Here is a 12,394-nt window from a genome sequence, read left to right on the forward strand (position 1 = left end):
GAGCTTGACCCCCTCACCGGGGCGGGCCGTCTGGGAGCTGAGAAGAGCCAACAGGACCGCCTGAGTCCCGCAGGTGCAGCCGCCACACCTGGGAGCGCTAGTCCTGTTCCCGCAGACGCGGACCGGGAGGGCTCCGCACACAGTCTCGTTAGCCTTTGATAAATGCTCGCAGGTTTCCTCACCGCGTGCCGGAAAGACCGTTCATCACGCCCTGCGAGGAAAGCCTTCGGATTCTAAGTATCCCTGATTCTTGCAATTAATGCCTGGACAGGAGCATCGAGCGGGGAAAGGCAAGGAAGATGGCTCAGATTTACTAGGGTATTTATTGTCCCTTAAATAAATACCAATTAATACGAAAACATTTAATTAAGGTTGAAGAGCCAGTGGAGGTGTTTGTCTCTTGTATGGCTGCTGAGTCTCTCCAAATGCATGTTTAACGATGACAGAGGACGCTGTTGCCATGCCATCTTGTCTGCTCACGCTGACCCCACGCACACGGGGGGACCCGGAGTGGCCACGTTCGTTGCCCTGTGGGCAGGGAGCTGGCGGTGCCTGCATTCCCAGACACCGGTTCCATAGCCTGAGCAGACGTCCACCCGGTCTCCCTGATCCGGCCTCTGTCGTCGATTCCGGCAAATTCCTGACACAGACCACCTCCACAGGGGCACCCCGTCGCTCTGACCTTCCCGCACGCCCAGGACAGGGGCTGAGGACACGCGTCTGCCATTGGCTCTCGGGCTAATTTCCTGTCATTTTTCATCCAACAAGTAAACTCCTGAAAACCTCATTAGTGTTCAGATCTTTGCATTGGCCAAGGCCACTTTATTCCCAACAGAGCCCGAAAAGTAATAAAAGTTCTCGCGTCTGAAGCCAGTAAGAAATAAATCATGTGTTATTATTATTTTCAAAAACACACAGAAGACATAACTAATAAAAACCGAGAAAAGCACCTGAGCCTTCCCGCTTTGTTCTAAAAAAACACATTAACAGAATACCCAAGCTTTCACAACTCAGAGGAACGCCGTGTTCAAAGCAACGTGCAGAGCACGTCGGCGACCCGTCTGTCTCAGCGGAGCACCAGCTGCAAAGAAAACCTGGTGGCAAAGTAGCCCCTTCAGGACGCAGGACATTGACTGCAGCCCCTGGCTTCGGGGAGCTCTTGCCACAGGCTTTTGTCTGTTTTGCAAAAGCAGACGCTGATCTTAGAGCCTGGGACATGTGTGGTCTGCGGCCGGTGGGGCCCAGGCGAGCCCAGGATCTCTTTCCAGGCAGCAGAGGGCACTAGTTTCTCCAGAGTCAGAATTCATCCCAGGTCCCCATCTCTCAGACCACTTTGCAACACACAGCTCCCCTTTCTGGCGGGGGACCAGGTGTGGATGCCTGCACCATGTTTCTCCAGCCAGGTCAGGGCGGTGGCGGGGGCGGGGGGCGGCACTCGCTCCTTTGCTTCTCTGGTCCCTCTCAGGGTTAGCGCCCCACCGAGAGGTTCATATACCGAGCCTTGGGAACAGAAAGACGCAGGCCCTCCCATGAGCTGGGTGCAAGTAGCAGGAACATCGGGCAGACGTGGAAAGTGGCCGTGGGTAGCCCCGTGCCCCTGCTCCTGGCCTGAAGGGGTGATGCCGCCCTGGCCGCAGCCCCTTGCAGAGAACCCCTCCGCCTCTGCCAGAGTCAGCATGGCTCTCCAGGGCACAGAGTGGGAGCTGTCTCCCTGCCCCTCTCCCTCTGCCTCTTTCATCCTGGGACTTTGGGTACAGGTAGATGCCCGTAGGTCTGGAAGAGGCTCCATCCCCAGGCAGCGCGAGGGCCCCTCCGCCAGTGCTCGGATGCGGCCGTCCTAACCCACCTGCCGGCGGCACCTGGAGGTCGTCAGCCTCAGAGGCCGAGGACAAGGCGACCTCCTCACGGTCGCCTCTTCCCCAAGCGATATCCAGTACCGATGGCCCACTCCGGGCAAGGCACAGAGCTGGAGCCTGGGCGGACCTAGCAGGCACCCCGTGACCCCTGCGATGACATGTGGGCGTGCACACACTCAGAGGAGAGCCCACCTGGCTCATCCTGCGAAGTCCCACAACAGCGCGCTCCAACAGACAAGGATGAACAGAGATTGCATTTAGCAAAGCAGGGGATGTCTGGGAGGCCTCCCCAGGGAGCTGACTGTCTGCAGACCCTCGAAGGACATGGAACCTGGAGGCGGAGGGATGCCAGGCGAGGAGGCAGGACCTTGTCCCGGTCAGAGGCGCTGAAGACGTCAGGTGGGACAGTGGCCACATAAACCTCGAACGGAAAACCACCCATGAGATGGCGGGCACGAGAGAGGGGGCGAGGCAGCTCCTGCCCCCTCCATTGGTGTGGTTACCATCAGAATAAAGGATCGGACAGCAGCCTGGTGACAGTCCTCTCAGGAAACCCTTCATGAGGGGACAGCCGTCTGACTGGTGCTCCAACCCAGGACCCTCTGCTGGCGAGGAGGGGGCGCTGCTCCCCCCAGACAGGGTCCCGGGCTGGCAGACCTGGGCCAGCAGTCGCCAGGCACAGGCTTTTGTGTCTCCGTATATTTTTTATGTATATTTTTTAACTTTTAAAATGGCGGTAACACGTAACGGACATGAAATGGACCGTTTTCCCCGTTCTGAGCGATTCAGTCCATTGGCATCAGGCCCATTCACGACGTCGGGCATCCCTCACCCGTCTCCAGAACTCCCTCATCGTCCCAAACTGGAACTCAGCCCCCAAGACACGCACCCCCCGCCCCTCCCCCACCCCGTGGCGCCCCTTCTCCTCCCAGGCTCTCTGCACTTGGCTGCTCGCGTGGGCGGAGTCAGGGGGCACTTGTCTCCACGTTTTTTAGCTTTCCAAAAATTAGAGTGAGGACAGACATCCAGGAGGGACAGTTCTCTCCGTTTCGATGGCTTCGTTTTTTACCCCCCCACCCCGTCCCATCCTGGAAAGTGGCGGTGAGCAGGGGCAGACTCCGTTGGAGTAAAGCTGCGGAGGGCAGTCCGGCACCCGGGTTCTTTACGCGGGGGGACACCCCGCCCACAGCAGAGCACATGGTGCCATGGGAGATGCGTGGACGCTCCACGTCAGGGTGGGCTAAGTGTGTCATGTGCAGGTACAGGGGAAGGTGAGGAGGCAGCGGGGGCCCCGCCTTGTTGTCCAGGCCAGGGGGGTTCCCAGAGAGAAGACGAGCCTCCTCGCCCCCGACCTGGTGGAGGAGACTGTCCTGGTGCGGACAGTGCAGGAGTGTGTTTCCGAGGGGCTCTGCCGGTGACTAGGACAGGGCCAGTCCTGCCGCTGTGCCGGGAGCCGCAGTGGACACCCCAGAGCTCCAGCCCGCGGCTTCTGGCTTTCATTTCAGAATTGGTGTCACCTGCCTGGTTGTCTTACCGGCGTAGGGGAGGGGCAGCGTCCTCCCCCTGGGTACTGTTGGGAGGGTTCTCGTGTCCTGTAGTTGTGGGCTGCAGGGGCTCCAAGTGACAGCAGAGAGAAACCGTGCCCCGTCCTTCCAGCAAGAGTGCCTCCAGGCTGAGCCATGACGTGTTGCCACACCCCTAGCCATGCCCAGAAAGGCCGCAGCTCTCTGGCTGTCGGGGAGATGCTGACCCCTGGGGTCCGTCACCGAGGCAGGAAGACTGGCGTTCCTATCATCTGACGCTCCTGTGGGCTAGGGAAGGGCCGCCCTTCTTTGCAGTCAGCCGACTTGGCTTGCGAGCAGGAGGGACGCGCCCTCTTTCCCTCTTCAGCAAGATCACCTCTTGGGGAGCCCCCGGGTCAGTTTTTCTGATGCAATCCATTCACCTCTCCGAGTCCCAGCCTCAGGGAGCCTCCAGCTGACCAGGGGGTTGAAGGGGACCCCATGGCTTCCCACCATCCAGGAGTGGGGTGGGCGTCCCCTCCACTCCTGGCGGGTCAAAGCTGGAAAGGGAGTCAGCAGCGGTGCTGGATGCCTTCAGTCCGCTGCAGGCTTGGGGGACAGGGCCCCCTTAGCAGAGTGAGTGCAGGGGTGGTCCCAGCCCCAGACCCACTCCTGATGTAGAAGCTACAGCTCCTCCATCTGTGACTATGATTAGCACAAGGTCCCTGGGAATCCCAGCAGGCACTCCAGTCCCCAGTGCCCAGGGCAGGAGACCCTGCCCTCTGCGAGCCAGCAAACAGCCTGGGGCTCGGTCATGGAGGCTTAGAGGGGCCGCAGACCTCATCTGCCCCGCCCCCTCCCCCCCCCCCCCCCCCCCCCCCCCTCCCTGCTAGTTAATCTTTTCTTGTTTTCTTTCCACACAGGATTCCGTTGGTGAACCTGTAAAAAAATAATTTAAAAAACATTTAAAAAAATAAAAAAAGATTAAACACACACACACACACACACACACACACACAACCTAATCTAGACTCTCTACGGGGAGGGTCCCCATGCCTACCGCTTCAGTTTGCCGGTGGGGAGCTCAAAGAGCAGGACGCTATAGGCCAAATATATTTTTATAAAAATGCTCGTGCCTATGGGGGAACTGCCTTCTGCTAGAGTTGTCTTTGGAGGACAGAGAGAAGCAAAGCAAGAAAGCAGCTGCAGACGGAGAAGAAAGGCCGACAGGAAGCTCCTGGAGCCTGGGATTTGGACTGATTCTGAACCTTTGCCAATAATACCATTATGTGCCATGTAGTGACCCGAAGGACTTGGTGACCGCGGCGAAGCCAAGCAAACCACGTGTAGAAACCTGACTGAAACAAGGGGTGGGAATCTTCCAATAGAGTCGCTATTTCTGGTTAATATACATATATAAATATTAAATACACAAGACACACACACACACTTTTTTTGTACTGTAGCAATTTTTGAAGACCTTCAATGTTCCTTTTTAAAAAAAAATGTTATTGGTTACAGAACCTGGTTTATTTACCATGCTTAGTATGAACAGAATAAACTGTTTTCTACTTTGGCAACATATCACACACACAGGCACACGCGCACACGGGCCCACACGCGTGCGCACACGCACACACGCATAGAGACGCCTACACTGGAAACGCGGTTCCACGAGTGAGCATATCCCTTCCGGTGACCTGGCCTCCCATTGCCGCCCGTCCCCGGGGACAGCCGGGACCCTGCAGACCGACCCCTCCTGACACCCTACATTGGCTGGTATCCGGTGAGTGGCTCTAGATGTAGACTTTCTTGTCTCAGGCCAGAATCGAGAATGCCGTGGTTTTACAGACCGGCATGTAGGGGGAGAGAGAGAGACGCATGAACATGACCTTGTTTTTTTTCCCATTTAGTTGTTTGAAGGAGCTACCTAACAGCCACGCACACGTGTACGTAGTCGGCTGCTTACAAATGGGCTGAGCGTCAGCCCGGGCGGGGGGCGGATTCTTAACCATCTTTGTGTTATACAAGCGTAGACCGAATTAAAGAAAATTTTCCAGCTCCAAAAATTAAAGGAATCTATCCTTATAATGTGTGTGCCTATGTCAGAACAGAACTCAGACATCTACGAGGGTCCCCGTTTGTTGGAAAACGAGAAAGAAGTCCGTGTGCAAAGGACCCAGGCTACTCCCACGGGGGCTGTGCCCTGGAGTGCACCCCACATTCATTTCACGCATGTTGGTGGACAGGTTCCTGCTCTCTCTAGAGCCCAAGCACAGCTTACAATCTTGGTGAGGACTGGAGCAAAGACCCTGTCTCTCGCTAGCGCTGGTTGGCCAACATCTGTGTTTTTGCCATCAAGAATCCTAGAGTGGGGTTTTCCAGTGGAAAGAGGGGCTCAAGGCTGAAGCCTCGGGAGAGGGGATCACGAGCACACGTGATTCATGAGAAACACTGCCATGTTTGGGGAGCGCAGCTCCCTCCCCAGTGGTGCCCTGGTGCACCCTTGTGCCCTGTGAGTGACGGGAGGCTCCGTTGGATGCTGTTTTCTCCTCACAGGGATCCCAAATTCGATGTGTGTGGCCTGCCCTCTATGAATGGCCCGCGGGTGACTTTGATTTCACTGGGAGGGTGTGTGAACCCGTCTCGTGAAATGCCCTGTAGACCAGATCAGAACGTTGTAGGTCAGGTGGGCAGCTAACCTCGAGCCCCTGTACTGGCCAGGCTGGTGACCTCTTTCTTCCATCAGGCTCCGTCTCCCTGTACAACACCTTGAAATGTGCTTCCACGCCTCTTGGAATGTGGGAGACCAAGTGAGTCCAGGGGAGGAAGGAACCGTAGTGCTAGGTCTGTGTTGTTGGGAATCGCCCGCCCGTGGGGAAGCCCGATTTGGGGGCTGGATCTGGTGTTGTCACTTTCCCCCAAAGCTTCGGCACACGCCTGCCGCTGGCGTCTCCGGTTGCCGGGGCTCCCCTGCATGGCGCTGGGAGGCTCACCTCTCTCCATCCGTCACCCCGTTCATGCATCTCATTACCTGCGGGTTTTTGGAGGCGGCGCGGGGGCCTTCCTGACTCAGGTGGGCACAGCTCGGTGTGAGTGCAAGGCAAGGGCTGTCCGCGCCCGCTGGGGCAACAGAAGCTGCGCTCTGCTCTCCAACACCCTGAGCTCCAGGGAGCCCGGCTGAGGAGGAGGTGACGGCAGGGGGCCTGTTTGTTCACCCACAGCAGGAACCTGGGATTCCTGATGATGCCACAGTCTGGCGTCCACACCTCCTGTCGGACTGCTGCTCAGCCCCTTCCCCGGGCCTCGGGCTGCACTCCCGACACCTGACCTCTTTCCAGAGCACCACGGGACGCCCAGCTTTCGAAGGATGCTTAAAGTGACCAAGTCCCCCCGACACACACCGCCCACTGGGCCAGCTCTCCGGGCTGGGCCGGGCGCCACACACATAGCCGACAGGTGCCCGCACGTTCCCCACCAGGGAGTCTGCTCGCAGTTGACATCTGTCAGGACAAACCCACCTCGGGGAAGGCTAGTGTTCCAGAATGCTCGGGGGAGTGTGTGCATGTAGGGATTCTGGTTTTTCCATGGTCCCCGAGAAATGTGGAGGCATCAGCTCCGCACAGGGGCTCGTCAAGGAAAGCGAGCAGCCTTAGGAATTCAGCTCTGCCCGTGAGAAGGTCCATAACGTGAGATTGTACAGGCGTTCCCGGAGTCAGGCCCCGTGCACGACGCTGTGTGTCCGGGGAGCGGTGTGGCCAGGCCGTCGCTCTGCAGCCCAAGGCCGAGCTCCGCTTTGGCCTCTGCTCTCCTCGGCCTTCCGCGGCCACAGTAGGCCCTCACATTAGCTGTAGATTATCTGTCCCTCCAGAAAAGCACTCGGAGGAAGAGCGCTGTAGTTTGGTGAGTCCCCCAGCTTCCGTCCACCTCCATCTCATCCCTGCGGTGGCGGAAATCCGTGGCCGTGACCCTGCTGCACGCAGACCTCTGTCCATGGTCTACCATTAAAGCTTTCGGAGCAGCTGGGCTGGGCATTGGGCACTCTGACGTCCAGTCCGGTCTTTTTCTAGACTTAATTACTTCTAGTCTTCGTGCATTTGTCATTTTTATCTGGTTGAAACAATGGGTGTAATTACTTTGGTTAACCAGCTCTGAGTGCCAAGGGAAAGGGGCCCCAGGCTCGGCCGGGAAAGCTTCCTGGTCATTCCCCGTCGGGCTCAGATTCCAGCAGCGTCCAGGGCAAAGCCAGGCCGTGTGCCCACCGCATCTTCCTGCTTGGTTACAGCCTGCCCACACGCGGTGTGGAAGTGGAGGGACCCCTCGGGCACGACAGAGGGCTGTTAGTCTCCACAACCAGTGTCTTTCTTGTGCAGGAAGGAGACAACACCTAGAACGCCTTGGTTCCCCCACATCTTTCTGGTCCTTCTCCAACCGGAGTTTGGGTGGACATCTCAGGCTGCATTTGACTACGTGTTCATCTCAGTCCTTCACGGAGCATTTGAAACTTAGGAACCTGGACTTACAGCAAATCCCACCAACTCTGAATGTCACCCCCAGGAACTGGGTAGTTCCTCCTGTGACCTTGACAACTTCAGTCTTCCTTCTCACAGATACATTGCTCCGTCTCAGCCACGTTCCCACATCAGGCAGTCTTCTGCATAGGCTTTAATCTTCAGGAATTTTGTGTGAGGATGCCCATTCCCATTTGTCATATTAAGAAATGCACATATCAGAGAATTGACCCTTTTGCCTTGTAAGGTCTCCTTTTGACTCTTGCTGCCCACGGAGTTGATCCATCTTTCCTTCTTCTCCTCCTCCCCTTCCTCCTCCTTCTCCTCTTCCTCCTCCTCTTTTTTTTTCTTTCTTCTTCTCCCAGATGGCCCAGTATCATCAGCAGCTCAGGAAGCTGGGCTGATCCAGTCTCTTAGGAGATAAGATGAAGAGCCAGGGCTGAGGTTCAGGGCTGGGACCTGCAGCCCTATTGGGTCAGGCTGAGTCTTCCCATGACTTTCACCTCAGTGCATGGGCATCAGTACACACCTTTCTTTGCCCATATTGTGACCATCATCTTGTCTCATCAGGGAGGTCCCAGCACGAGTGAGTGTTGACACTCCCCTGAGCTGTCTTCCCTCTGCCCTGTCTCCAACGAGTCACCCCACACACCACAGTGGGGAAGGCACTGGGGCCATTCTTGTTTCACTGCGTGGTTCCTGAAGACACTACTTACAAATGCCATTGGAAGTGATTCTTTGTGACTTGCCAGAACTTGTCATTCATCTGCTCGTGCAAAGACTTGAACTCCTGTCATGTTGGCCACATGGTCCTGCCCTCCTGGGTTTTACTTTCTACTCCGGGAGGAGGCAGATAGTTAACATAGAAGCAAAGAATAATGATTTCCAGAGAGAGGGATACGTGATAGGAAGACAATGGGGCACAGTGATAACAGGAAGAGAAGAGGGGTTGTCCACATCTCCCGGGAACTGTCACTTGCTTAACGAGGGCTGGTCTGGGTTGAATAGAATAAGGACGACTTGCTCCTACCTCCTGGGTGAAAATGCATTGCAGTGTCAAGGAGGAGATGCCCCGGTCATTACAAACCATCCACCTTGTTACCAAAACCCTCATCATTCTAGCAGGGAGTGACCCTGCTGGGGAAGCAGATGAATTTTGCTGTCCTCCAAGGCCTGCCTCTCTCCATGGACCCCTTCCCAAGCACGCAGGTACATTGTCAAGTCGACCAATTCTCAAGGAAGGCAAAGGAGTCCAAGGACAGAGATGCAGCTCGCAGGGCAGAGTCATCCCTCCCGGTGAGAGAAGAGTAGGCAGCTGCCTTTTCCAAAGCTTCCCCTCAATAGTGATCACACTTAGCCACGCACTTAAACAACATCTGCTTTTAAGGAAGCAGATACTCCAAAACACGCCATGATTCATGTAATTTTGGAATGGTTATTTTGGTGCAGTTTGTCAATTTGCTATGCCATACTGTTTTTTGATCGTTTGTTTGTTTTCCAATGTAAATAGCACAGCCCACATAAATGAGCAAAACTCTCACCATCTGAGAGTTCTTGATTATTCTTCCTGACTTATTGTTCATGGATGTGCTTCCGGCTATGAAGACGGACCCGTTCTTCACGCCTGCTCCGTGCCAAGATTTGTGTGTCCGTTGCATTCAGCGCTGCATTCAGTGGGGTTTTGGTGAGGTATTCAATAGTTGTTTGACATTTTGAAATGTGCTGCCAGCCCTCCCTTCCAAAAAGTGTGGAGCGTGGCTGTGCGTGGTTTTGCCTTCCTGGGGTTAGAGTTTGCATTCGAGTATAAGGAGTGGGTAAATAGAGGTGTAGGCAGAGAACCACCATTGTTTAGGTCACCCCGGCCAGCAAGCAAACAGAAGTCAACTTTTCGACCTCAAGTGATTCTAGAAAGATTTCAGCAAGTACACGGTGGCCAATTTCTGGAACTCAAATTGGTCACACTGCGGGCAGGCGAACCCTGATTAGGAATTGAATTCTGCACAACCTCCCCTTCTGCCAAAGGACCATTTAGCAGTGCTTGCCCTGAATCAGAGAAGCCATCCCACCAGAACAGACAGCCGGGCTCTCATGTGCCTGCATACACTCCCCTCCACTCCATTTCACTTTGGCTAGAAGGGGTTCAACACGTAGACTGCAGCTGATGAGAAAGCTCGGCAAGCCGTGACACCGTGAGGTGTCACAACGACCCAGGACAAAGAGGACAGGTGCTTCTCGTGGGCTCTTTAAGGCAGCAGTGCATGGACAACAGGGGCATGGAGGCGAGGGGGCTTCTCTCCATGGATTTTCAGACCCATGCCAGTGACAGGTTTACACTCCACCCTTCTAAGTGCCCAACCCATGTCCACGTCCAAAGAGAATAGTCAGCTTGGTTATGCTATGTGTCTTTGTTGGAGCTGGAATGCTAAAACATATCTCCCCAGTAGCCCCATTACATTTCCCACTCGATGGAGTGCTTGCTAAGTGCTCCAAGAGTGAGTGTGCCCAGAATCAAGGGAATAGTTTTGAATGAATCCATAGGTCTAAGTCATGTATGGAATGACGTCAGCTTAAGAGATGTGGTTTAAACTGGCCAGCCTTGCCCATCTGGGACATATGGGTTTATGAGGACTTGGATGGGTGTAGTTCAAACAGCTAGTGAGTTGTGGGGCGAGGGTCAGTGGGTATATAAATAGTCATGTTATCTCTTCTGTGTTGGGTAGAATCAGAACACACTTGGGCCATGAATAGTGTAAATCAAATAGGTTAATATAACAAGAGAGTTGCTAAGACATCTTCTGGGGCTGAGTTCACTCTTGCCAGGACCTTGAATCTCACAGCAAAACATCTGCTGAGTAGTGTGTGATGGGAATGATGCAGAGGATCTGATCGTAGGAAATTCTGGATGAAAGTTAACTAGGTTTGTCCCAGGTGGTCTCGCTCCTAAAATAGGACCCCTTGGAGACCCGGGTTTTCACACATAACTCAACATCTAAGTATCTGCAACGTCAAATAACAAATCCCTGGAAGCTTCGTTCTTATGTGGACATTAACTCAGCCAGTCACAGTGGTTAGTTTTCATCAGATTTCTGAAATTCTGCAATAAATGCTTTAGTGTTGATGCTAGTAGCTTTTGGGCTGGCAACTGTCAGTTTGTGCATCAGTTCATTCTAGTCTTGCTGGATCTGGCAAGTTATTGCTTCCAGAGAATCAGGGAGAACTTCAGCCATGGGAGAAGCAAGAACACTATGCAGTCCTAGCATCGACTTTTTGGCACCATCACGTACCATGGAGACTTGTGGCTACAAACATCCAGAAAGAGGGAACCCCTTGAGGGACCCTCGTATAATTATTTCAAATCATTATTCAGGGAACCGTAAAGGCAAACATATATCACCCTCCTGGGCCACTGTCCCATTTCTAAGACAACCATCCGTCTGTCACTCTGCAATCATCACAAGCCAAAAGGGCCAATCTCAAAGCCATTATAACATCCAACCTCCATTTCCAAACTCTGGGGGACCATCAGGAGTAGGAGAGAGGGGCTTTGCTGAAGTCATAGGCTGCTGAAATCCATGGAAGGGTGTGACGGCATGTGAAGTAGCTACTGTCACTGGAAGGGACCCTCACCCTCTGCCTCCAAAGTCTATTTTGGTCTGGAAACTCCACTCAGCTTTTTCTCTCTTACACATACTGATTTCTAATGTATTATGTGAGTGCCCACAACTTAAGGTCTACAAGGCAACACGAGCGTTTCTCTTGATGAGTTTACAGCAGGAAAACACGAACTTACATGGAATTCCTGGAGAGGACGGGTCTAAGGTGCTCTTAGGTACTACTCCACTTCCGCATACAAGCACAACTGTTCTCCCAGTGAAGGGCATTAAAGACAGGCATAGACAGCTGGTTTTGAAAAGTCAGCAGGCATAGCAGATCCCACATTTGGTCACATACTCCTTGATCTGAACTGTCCTGACTTACAGACACATTAAAATATAGACCTTTTGTTTGCTTTTCATTTGCATTGGGTTTGCTTCCTCAGAAGGGTGAAAGAGCCTTAGCAAAGTTGGTCCTCAGTCAACTGACTGTAGAATTGATCCTTAAAGATGAATTCCCAACCCAAGATGACATGGAGTGGCTTGAGGTTCAGGGCATGTTTCAGAGACCCCCGTGTTTGTACTGCTTGGTGGGAAGACAGAACAACATCCATGACATCTGTTCCTCCCTGAAACACTCACCGGTTGTGGTGAAAGGGACATGTGGGAACTTGTGAAGTTTTAGACTGAAAAGGAGATTTGGGGGAAACACGTGACCAGCCTTGAGCTGAAGGTAGTTGTTTTCTTAAAGACTAGAGTTTTGTTTTGTTTTCCGTTACTTCTGGCAGCCCCGCTTGGATCATTTTCTTCTCCTGCCTTCCCTGCAAAAGCAAGATGGCGGGTGCTGGAATCCAGACTCGGTTTCCCTTCCATTAAAATGACTCACGTGAAAAGCAGAACATAACAAAGCCTTCCCTAAGCTTAACAACCTT

The 12,394-nt window shown here is 53.8% G+C and overlaps 1 protein-coding gene across 2 annotated transcripts in view; it reads left to right on the plus strand.

Annotated features, from left to right (window-relative positions):
- Nucleotides 1-4,320, plus strand: part of AJAP1 (adherens junctions associated protein 1) — a 110,945-nt gene extending 106,625 nt beyond the window's left edge. For both annotated transcript variants that reach the window (XM_032863244.1, XM_032863245.1), the window contains exon 6: nucleotides 4,282-4,320. The gene's annotated coding sequence lies outside the window, so the exon portion shown is untranslated. The remainder of the gene's footprint in view (nucleotides 1-4,281) is intronic.
- Nucleotides 4,321-12,394: the final 8,074 nt, after the last annotated feature.

Source organism: Lontra canadensis, unplaced genomic scaffold, assembly GCF_010015895.1.
Source record: "Lontra canadensis isolate GAN:19392208 unplaced genomic scaffold, GSC_riverotter_1.0 scaffold25, whole genome shotgun sequence".
Taxonomy (NCBI): Eukaryota; Metazoa; Chordata; class Mammalia; order Carnivora; family Mustelidae; genus Lontra; species Lontra canadensis.